Genomic DNA, 12,121 nt, shown 5'->3' with positions numbered 1-12,121 from the left:
ACAGACTACAATATAATAACTACACATACACTTACAAAATTATATATGAATAAATAAATAAATTATATGTATTATTGCCTTAAAAAAACGATCTGTGTTTCATGGATTCCAGCTGGCTGCAGTTTTATTATGCGATATTATATACACTATATAATATACAGAGTGATTCATCGAGTATGCTTACCAACATATGTTTCCATTAAAAATGAATTTATTCAAATTCTGATATTTGGAATTTTTAAGTACACTTACCACGCAGGCCATATTTTCTAATACTTTGAATTTTCCATACCATTTAAATTTTAAGGCCTGTCGCTTTAGATACCAACTTGTTTTTTCAAAAGAAAATAACCCATTTTTTTAAATTGGCAATCGATTGCACTTTTTGAAAATGTTGATGTATCATAATATAGTAAATATATTATATGATATGACATATTATTATTATGTATGGAAATCGAAATTTTAACGAGTAGTTATTGAGTTATTTAGTTTTGTGTATTGAGGAATGAGAATAATATAATATATTTGTAAAATACGGGGGACATGATGATTTGATAAGTATAGAAATATTAATCCATCAACATTTTATGATCGCTAAAAAATGACTGAGTATAATAAATGCTAAATCCCAATATTACCTATATTTATTTAATACTTTTTTTAAAACGATTATATTAAGGACAATAATTATTGTAAGTGATATATTTTAATAGCACAGAAACTACTCGTTTGAATTTTGATTAAGATACAACGAGATTTTCCAATAAATCATCTGTCCAAAAGGTTGATTCTAATTTGAAAAAAAAGAAATTTGTACCGCATCGAGACATTTTTTAAATGGTATAAATAAAAATTGAATAATCAAAAATTCAAAATATTATCTTAGTGATGCTTATACTTTAAAATTCCAAAAACCAGAATTTGAATTAATCCGTCATCAAAGAGAAAAATGGTGTCGACCATGCTCGGTGAATCATCCTGATATCATCCTGTATATTATTTAGGTCATGCTGTAATATTATTCTGACCATTCCCTCCTCTCCACGCGTCCATGTATCATAAACTATGTTCTGATGGTACTATTATGCCACAGATGGAGGTACCTACGGAATTTCAAATCCATTATCTTGCGAAAATTGCAGGTCAGTCATCTTCATTAGCGTTTAAGTTTAGTGTATAGTATTCAAACGGAAAACTCATTCCGAATTCGAACTTACGGCATGACGTTTTCTATAATGTTTCAAACTCGTCCTCTAAAAAGGTATGACATGTACAGAGGTTAATTTGATTACAATTATTGTTCGACAGTATGTAATTTGTATGGTAAAATTGCGGACACACGCGGCCTATGTAACTACAATAATTTGTATAATCAAACGCAATCATGCTCGACCCCCGTTACAACTCTCGTGAGAAATGCTCGACCAAATGTATTGATTTTGATTGCACGCAACTATTATTTTTTTGTTCAATTTAACCGCCACGAATAGGTTCAAAATATAAACAAAACAAAATTAACGAATAGGTATTGTGAATTATCCTTGTTAAAAAAAAGATGTCACAACGATACAGTCTCGATAATATTCTATGGCTATATTATATTATGTTAAAAATATAATCAGTCCATCTATAATTTATTATAATGCTTTACCTAGGTACTCTATAATATAATATCATGCATAGTCTACGCCAGTGGTTTTTAACCGATTTCCACACTGGTGTACATCAAATTCTTTAGGTGCTCGGTGTACCACGAGCTTTTGGAAGTTTTTTCACAATAATTATACTTAATAAAAATATTAATGTATAATAAAGTACAATTTTGTTTATCTAATTTTCTGTGAAAAATGTAATAATGATCTAAAAAAAAAAAAATGGAGAAAAGAGACGTTGTTTGTGGCTGAGACATGTGCCCTGAAAATAATGTAAAGAGTACAGTGTTCCGTGCTTAAAAAAAGGTTGGAAACCACTGGTCTGCGCGTTAAGGAACCTTTAAATGTTGATTACTATCAAACTATGTGTATTAGGTATTACTACGCGACTAAATGTATTTGTTTTATTTTAAATCAATGACATATCACATATCTCAATTAATATTGAATTCTGCAGTTTTTAACTATTTTGTATTTTTGTCGAAGCTATTCGCTACTATTATGATATCGCACGTGACTGGTGTTGTCAATTTGTACACCAACCTATATTTTTTAACCCAACATTTTTTGTATAGTATAATATGCTTTAGATCATCGCGTCTTTGGAAATTCATAAAAGTGTACGTCATATTTTAGAATTAGCAACTACGATTTTTTTTTATCACTCGGAAATCTGCATGAAATAGTTGCACTAACAATGGTAGACTGCATAGCGACTTGCATTGTTTACCTATACATAATATATACTAACGTAGTACCATTGAAACGTAAACATTCTGTTTACGGTGCATAATATAAATTATTACAAGGGATATACGCGAACACACGGAATACATAATATGTACATAGATGATAGCTACGCCGTAACGCTAAATCGTTAAATTTTCCGACACAACAACGGGTAGGTAAGGTCGGTAAATAACAACGTGGGTCGCAGAAGTATACATTTCGTATACTATACTATTACGTATAATATAAGTATTTTAAATTATGATAAACGCGTATAGGTAGTACCTACCTAGGTAATATTTAAAGGCTATGTGCGGCAGGAGGTGAACGGCCGACGACCCGCGGCCAAAAAGCATATTTTCGACTTGTGTTGTATTATTGTGTAACTACTTACGCAACATATAATAATTATCGTAGTTACACAATAATAAATATATTGAAATATGCGTTTTTTACGCCTGTGACGATTCGAACCCGCAGCGATATCGATGAGAAAAATATTCCAAAACCGTCACACTCCGACACTCGCCACAGTTGGGTCTCGCGAAACCGCGCATACTCGTCCACGTCATTTCAACGACACTCGTAAAAGTCGATTCATAACCAACTCTGCTAAGACGTCACATCCGTCATGCCTCATCGTTCTTTATCGCAAAAAACTCGAGACCCTTGACGTTCTAGAAGGAATAGGTACTCAAGTCCCGTCCTTTATGCATACACCCATTGTATATAATATATAGCGACCCCCTCCTCAACCATCACTATGCTCGTTTACAAAACACAGTTTTATGGTTAAATAAAAAAAATGCTCCGTACCATTATATTTTTATATTATTATTAGTTTTCCTCTCTCTGTGTTTGAATATCAGTTATTAGGTATATAAACAAGCTGCAGTGTTATTATCAAAGCAGAGTTCGATCCGAAGAAAAAAATGTATACATAAAGACTTTGTGTACCGCAATCGTCGAGCACAATATATAACATTCAAATTGACCGTTCGTGAACTGTAATAATATAAACTTTTTTCTCCGCGAAAACGTGCCAAACAGTCGAAACAAAGCTTACTCCTCGGATTACAACACATTCGTCAGGCGATACTTTGGTATATGTTTACTTAAACGAATGCACCGAGGACAAAATGGGTAGTAGGTAGGAACGTACAATGCATAATATACTACGCGTAAAATAAAAAGGCTCTGCACTCTGCAGTCAACCGTCCGAGACGTCGTCGTATATTATTATGTTATACAATACGGAGACTGGAAACTCGATTTATTTTATTTTTTTATTTTAATTAAGTTATGGCTTCAACATCTGATGTCGTTAGCTTGGGTTATTTTAGTAGGTTTATTACTGCGGGGGAGGGTACGGTTGGTTAGAACATGTGTATAATATGAAGTTGCGAGGATTTGTCACTAAAAACCCAGGTGGTCACCCATCCGGGAATGAGTTACACCGGCCGGTGCTGGCACTCAGAACCCGTTTTGTGGCCGAAGACCACCACCGCATCACACCAGGCCACGACTCGATTTAAGACATGACATTTTATTGATTCATTTTTTAATTGAAAGATGATTTTATACATTGTTCATTCGTTGTGATGGAATAAGTCGTCACTCGTCGCATCCGAAAAAAAACAACACCTAATTACCCACTATTAGGTATATTAGCTATATTTACAATAATTATTATTTTACTTATTGTGAGTACCTATCTGTATTTTGCATTATACCTAAAATGTGCGTGTACCTACCTAATGTGCATACCCAGATTTGTGAAATGAAAATAAAACATTGGTGAAATAATATCAGGTGTTTTTTTCCGCCGATTTTCAGTGATTACCTAAATCATAAAAAAATAGAATTTAATAAATGTATGGACTTAAGCATAGCGTAACACGATGCCTGTGTTTTAGGTCACCCATATTTTGACTATTTTTACAAATTGTAATTGTTGATCGATTAATATTAATTACTACAATTTTCAAATCACCTTAGTTCGGTTACTTCCAAATCCATTATCATGGACCTATTATCCTTGGTATCATCGGCGTGACTAGAGTCAGAAATCCAGGGTATAAAATTGCCTTCTGTTTATTTTTTAACCGTGGACAAATTTGTATACTCAACTATTTTTTATGACATAAATATATTTTGTGTATATTTAGTACCTACCTATATATTTTATAATTTTAACTGAACTCTGTTATAATATTATTAGAACATAGTAGGTACTTAAACGTTTTAATTGTTTTAACAAACAAATATTATTTTGACGATGATATTATTTTACTTCATACTGTAAGTTACAACAATTAAAACGAATCATTTTCTTGAATAATAATTTATATTGAATATATATTTTTGGTAGCAAAACGATACGTTTCTCAACCCAAAAACATTTTTGGGATGGTAAAAGTACCCCTCGATACCACCTATGCTAAATATTCGCCAAGCTAAATAACTCATATCTGTACATTGGTAAGATATTGATATATTATGCTGGGAGAATGATATTATCGATAATCCCAGCGACAAGCGTAGGTAAGACTAGTTAATTATTTACTTATTTATATTGTAGAAGTTAGTTCTTCGGTTTCCGTCAACGATGACGCACTAAACCGAAAGCTGACACCCACACGTAATATATACATTAAATATATTATCGAGTCATTGAGACATATAAGTAATAATTAATAAAACGTAATATTGTTACTTTCCTATAGGTACAACTTTTTACAATAATTATGCAGTCCACGATCAAATAAAAATAATAGCATAAATTAATCAAACAATATACGTAAAGTAAACAGTTTTGATTAGAAAATTAACTACTGCCCACATTGCATAATAGATCCAACCAAATACCAAACACAAGAACCATAAAACTAATTATAAATTATAATACTAAAATATTTGGCCATTACTATCTTTTCATTCGTCAGTTCGAATAAGGGACATATTTTTTTAAACATAATAACATTTTCAACTATTTCAATGTAAAGCCTTTTAATTCTTTGCTTTACTCAGAATCTCGGTGTTTTTAATTTTAAGATTACCTACTCTTACCGAGAGGCGATTTGTTTTTGTTTTTTTTGTTTTTTAATGTCCTTAACGTACATTTTTTTATGTAATAGTTTTTATTTTGAAATTTTCTGACGATTCTGTTTTTTTACTTTAATATTATATATTAAACTTTGTTAATTAATGAACTTTAATTCAAATCAAAAATCATAATCGTATTAGATATTATAATTTATGTAATTATGTGTAGATAATAATTGTTTTGCCTATTTATTACTCTCACTCATAATATTATGATATGGAGTAGTACTTACCCTACAGTCTGCACATAACAGAAACAGTGAAATTATAACATACTCACTAACAAGTAACAATTTACATATTATTATTTATGCATATAAGCATATAGCGGTGGCGAAACAACACTGATTTCACCCCTCTTCCCCTCCCCCCACCACATGATTACCGGAGAAGAAAAAATAAATGTTTCGATCCAATGTTGTAGGTGCCTACTTTTTAAATTGAGTTTTTTACTGTAAACTAAATATTATTTTATAGCAGTATAAGTACTAAATAATATTTATGAGGAATATATTTTATATATTATATTGTACTAGTTAGGTACCTATATATTTAATATTTTAATTTAATGTTTATAATTGACAGCATGAATACTGATGGGAATGAGCCATTCATCGATTTTTCTTTTTTGTTATTGGAGGGAGAGTGATGAGTGGCGAATTTTAATTGAAAATGTTTGTAGCTTCATAGTTTTTATAATTTTGAAAATCGCCCCGCCATGCCACCTGAATAAGATCCGGTGATCCGCTACTATAGTGATTCAGCTACTGAACTACATTTAGGTTAGGATAACCGATGAATTTATTTGCCATATATATGTATTTATAATTAAAACTAAAAATATATTTTATACACGCGGTAAGTATGCAATTTTTATTATGGACTACCCAGAGGCACTAAAAAAATCTTTACTTTGGGTCTCTTAAAATTTAAATCCAGCTTTGTTTAGGCGTATAGGAACTTCGTGCTCATATAATATAATTTATTATATACAATATTTAGGTACGCACGAATAATAATACCTATCTTATATTTTTATCCACCGAAAAAATATTATTATGCCAAGACTTCAGTGTATATTTTTATGCGCTTACTTATCACGTCTTATGTGTATATTATAATACGTGCATGGTGGTACCTCACACAAAAAGGGTGTTTACTTTACAAAAAGTATTCAATATAAAAAGAATAAGGTTCGCATATTATTATGTGATATTTTTTTTTTACGGTCTCCGGAAAATAATTGTCTGAACTGTTTACCTATATATATAGTTATTTTTAATGCGTCCTATACTTAGTCTTAAAGGAAACCATAAAATATTTTTGTACAGAGTACAGACGGGTTTTCACGAAAAATTTAAATCATGTCACAACTTATAGTTTAAGTACGCGGTTTTTTTTGCAATTTAACGACGAAAAAACGAATTGGCTCATTAAAAATAAGGCTGGGCTGTGTAATTTGATTTTAGCAACTCGTTTTACCCCCGTTATGTACACCATCGTATATAATATATATTATATACCTACCTACCTATCTATATATATATATATATAGGTACCTATATATTATTATATATACGTAGCGGTGTAGCATGACTGAAGCCGAAAGAATTTTCCTTTTGAATATATTTTTTTATTTAAACGTATCATCTGTGAACATAATAATAATATGAAATATTATTGTATGATATTGACAATATTATTGTTGCACGTCATTATACGAAACACGACCCAGTGACCACTCGACGACTTTACTGGGTACTACAGGCATGGGAAATTGGTTGACCAAATAATTTATTTCATCATACTATCCGATAGATAAGTAGTTGGTGCAGTGGCGGGTCGAAATTTTGACGCAGCTGCGTCAACTCATCAAAGCGGTGGTGGCTGCAGTGGCGCCAAAATCAGCTATGTTAAGGTCCGGCCACATTTGATTTACATCAGGACGTTATTATATAAGCAAAGTATAGTGGTGTTTGTGGTATCGTGGTGGTAAATACTTGAATATTAAATTGTGTCATTTAAAATGTAAGTTCGGCCCGCCACTGCATAGTCTAGGTGCCCATAAAATAAATACCTACGATAGGTAATCCACGTTTTCATTGCAGGTGACACATTTACCTATGTGTACAGTTTCGCCACGCAGTTTTCTAAACGTTGAATTAATTTTTTATTTTTTAATATAATTCTAAACACTTGACGGCCAAGGTTTTGTAGACAAGTGTACAAGTGCTTTGGTAAATATAATATCCACGTAAGTAAAAAGTGTGGGTGTAGGATTTACTACAGCTGCGGGTTATTTCTGTGATGTCTTATAATAATAATAATTGAAACGTCGAAACTCGGAATAAATTAAGTCGCAGGTTCGCGTTAATTAAACTAGTTCCTGTTCTAAAAATAAGAGTATCCGTATTAAATTTATATACGATAAAAAGTTGCAGGAGTCTAAATTAATTATTAAGGTCTAGAAACTGAAACGGGTAAACACTAAACAGACCTTTTTTGTTTTTCTAAGATAAACATAAAAATAATACTGGTCTGGTACAAAACTTGCACAGTCGCGCGTAATTTGAAAAAGTTATAATAGCATGAAAATATTATATAGGTACCCACTAATTGAAAAAATAATATTGTTTTTTAGCAAATTTAATAGACTACCTACGGGCACGTACCTACCTAATGACGCGTTTAAATTTTATGGAAATATAATAATATAATGATGGGAGTGCGCTGTAAAAGAGTTTCGACGAAACGGTGGCAATTTTTTATAGAACACTGCCGGAACATTTTTAAAAAAAGGTGGGTAAGTGGATGTCGCTCTGTTGTACAGTAGGTTACAAGTGGGTCACTGTAATGGATGATGTTAAATTTGAATTCAATGATATAATATCATTGTATAAGAAAAACGATTCTGAGCGAAAACAGTCAGTCAGCCTATGATATTACCAAATATATTTGATGATATTATTGTGAATAAAGTAATTTATATATAACCTATTTACGTGGAGCCTTGTTTTAAATTTTCAATCCTTAGCCATAAAAGTTAAACATTTTATACATTTTTAACTACAAAATAATTAATAAATTATAAATTTGATAAATGTTGTCAAAATTTGAACTATAAATGCTTATAAAAAAAAATTGTGCCTATGTATTTTTAATATTTTTCAACTGCTATTAGAACGATATATCAGGAGCCTTATATTAAATTTTCACGCTTTTTTACCCAACAAATAAAATTGTATTGATATTTATAGAAAAAAAAACTAAAAAAATTGAAAACTGACAATGTCCGTAAACAGTTTAAAAAGAGTCAAAATATTTTCAACATTTTATGGTGTATAGAAAATGCTAATATAAACATTCAGTGAAATTTTCAAGTATCTACAGTCATTTGTTTTTGAATTACAATAAAATAAGAAAATTGTTACATGAGAAATCGAGTGATTATCAAATGTTGTAAAAATATAAATTCCAGACACTCATAAAAATTTAATTTAAGTTTCTTGTAGACATTTTTTTTTTTTGATAAAGGTAGACAAACTTATAAGTAATCTTATATTACATTTTCAAATCTTAGATTTAAAAAGAAAAATTTTTATGAATTCTAAACTCAAAATAATTTGATAATTTTCGTGATTTTTCCGTATTCTGTCAAAATTTGAACTTTAAATGCTTATAAATAAAAACTGTGACTACGGATTTTTAATTTTTTTCATCTGCCTTTGAAACAATAACCTAGGAGGCTTCTATTAAATGTTCAAGATTTTTTACCCAACAGATAAAATTTTATAGATATTTATAGAAAAAAAAACTAAAAAAAATGGAAACTGAAAATGTCTGTAAACAGCTCAAAATATTTGGAAAATGTGATGGTGCATAGGAATTAGGAAATGCAATTGTAAACATTCGGTCAACATTTCATGTCCCTACGGTCATTTCCCGTTTTCCTTAATTTTTCTTTTGTTTTTCACGTCGCTTTTGAAAACTACTGGAAAATTTTGACCCCCCAAAGTACCAACTAGATTCACTTTCCTATTAGAAAAGTTACTGTTGAAGAAAATCCAAGCACTTTTACTGTCCTAAAAGGTGATGACTGACACAAAAATAAAAAAAAAACACACATCATTGTAAAATCAATACATTCATCGCTTCGCTCAGAATCTAAAAATAATAATATTATCATTCATAGACGTTCCAATATTTAGGTAGTATTTTTAAAATGCATTTCGAGTAGTTTGTCTCGTTTTGATTGTGTCGTATTGATATGAGTACGACGCATAAATGCACAATAATATGCAATTTTTCAAAAACCTACATTCGTGTTTCATAATAATACATAGAGACTCGCTATAAATATTTTAAGTACGGCATTATATTATACTTCGTAAATCATAGCTTAAATATTAGTGTTTGTCAATTTATAGTGAATTGGGAGAACTTTATTAATAATTGTTGTATCACTTGTAAAAACAAAATTAATACGTAGTAGGTATGTTATCAGAGATTACATTTTGACATTTCCTCACACCCCCACCCCACTGGTATATATTTTTGCAAGTGCCCTTAATAGTACATTCAATTATATTAAAAAATGTAAAAAATCATTTAAATATTGTAAACTGAAAAATTGGTCCAACAAAATGATGCAGTCGATATCTACAACGAACTATTACTTTAGTAAAAAGTGAATATCAGAATAATAAAATATAGGTACCTACATAACATAACTCATTAGCATAGATTAAATACACTTATTGAACGATTATTCCAACAGTAAACACTCATTAGTTATCTTGAAAAGTATTAACGCCTTACAAATCATTAAAATTTCAAGAGAGCGAAATAGTAGTCCAACATTTTGTGGAGTAGGCAGCTAGGACGCTTGTGCCACTCCACTTGGCTCATATTAACTTTAAATAAGTACTTATAACTTATTAACTACCTACTCGTTTGAAATTCGATTTTTATACACCAAATTTCTCGGAAAAAATTCTCTGCTTCGGAAAATTAAATTAAAAATGTTTGCTATAAATTGTAATTAAAAAGAGTAAAATACATAAAGAATGAAAGGTAGGTATAAAAAGATAGAAAAAATAAATTAAAAATAGTTTATTACTAATTAGTATACACTTTGCTATATACCTACCTACTTTATCTATAATCTTCTTAAAATCTTATATAGCTATAATTTATTGCAAATTATAAATAAGGTTAAGCTATTAATATATCAGAAGAAAAACCATTTTTTTTAACATTAATATGTTATTTAAAACAGTTTTTAAGTTTTAAAAAATCCAAAAATTAAATTGACAAAATCTTTTATTATTTGACTAATTCAAAAATAATTTACTAATTTTTTTACAAACTTCAATTTAATACCATTGAAAGATGTAGGTATTGATTATTCATGTTAATTATCTATCATAATATAAAGTTTCACCTACCTTTTTGATTAAATATTTCAAATATCCATATTATAATTATAATTTATAGTGGTGTTTCTCAACTTAAATCTTAATAGTGAACCTATTGGGTGTGTGGCATTTAAATTAATTTATTTTTAGTCAGGTTAATATCATAGTCTGGTAGTTTATTTACTCTTTTCTATAATCAAATTGAATGTATAATATAAAAAAAAAATATGAAATTATCTTTATAAAACAATAGTTTTTCGATCTAAACGAGTAATTTAAAATATAATTCCATATTTCCATATTCCATATTTCCATATTGAACAAACACTTTCTTGCTGATTACATGGAAAGTATAAGATATACAAATATATTATGTATAAATATACATTTAAATACTAAAATATGGATTGTCTGAAGATTAATTAGTAGTTTATCTTTTATATACCTACATTTTATGTACCTACATAGATAAAAATACTTTTATAATTTATTAGTAAAAATCAAAAAAGAAGAAACCCAAATATTAGTACCACAAAAAAAAAAAATTAAATCGGACCAGAATTGGCCATACAAGACTGACTCATGAATATTAAATGAATAAAGGTGACCCACCAATATGCCAATCATGCGGAACAGTAATCACAATCAAACACATCTTTGAAGAATGTAGAATGTACGTAAAAACAAAAAGAGGATCTCAATATAAGTCACCAAATTGGAGTAAGCATAGGTCCAAATACAGACAACGAAACAGACACTATTGAATTCTTTAAAACACCTAAATTACTTAAGCTACTTTAGCCAACATTTGCAATGTACAAAATATCAAAATAACTAATTTAAAACTGCTCTTTTTGTGTATTTTTTTTCTCTTTTCTCTGTTCTCCATTATAAATGTAATGTATTTATGTTTATGTTACGCTAATGCCCATAGTAGTCGAAGCAGAAATTGTACGGTTTCAAGATCAATAAAAAAAAAAGAAAGAAATCAAAAATTATTCAATTAAATGCCTATATATTTAAAATTGTATTATGATGTTTTTAAAAAATACTAATTAAAAAAGAATATAATATATAAAAATAAATATTAACTTGTTTTACATATCTTTCTTTAATTTAATTGAATTATTTAATATGTTAGAAAATGAATTATGTTTATATTATACTTGTATCCTCATATACACTTCATTTGGTAATGATGTATTTCAAAGAGAT

The sequence above is a fragment of the Metopolophium dirhodum genome, chromosome 5 (assembly GCF_019925205.1).
Source record: "Metopolophium dirhodum isolate CAU chromosome 5, ASM1992520v1, whole genome shotgun sequence".
Taxonomy (NCBI): domain Eukaryota; kingdom Metazoa; phylum Arthropoda; class Insecta; order Hemiptera; family Aphididae; genus Metopolophium; species Metopolophium dirhodum.
Note: the sequence above shows the minus strand (reverse complement) of the source record.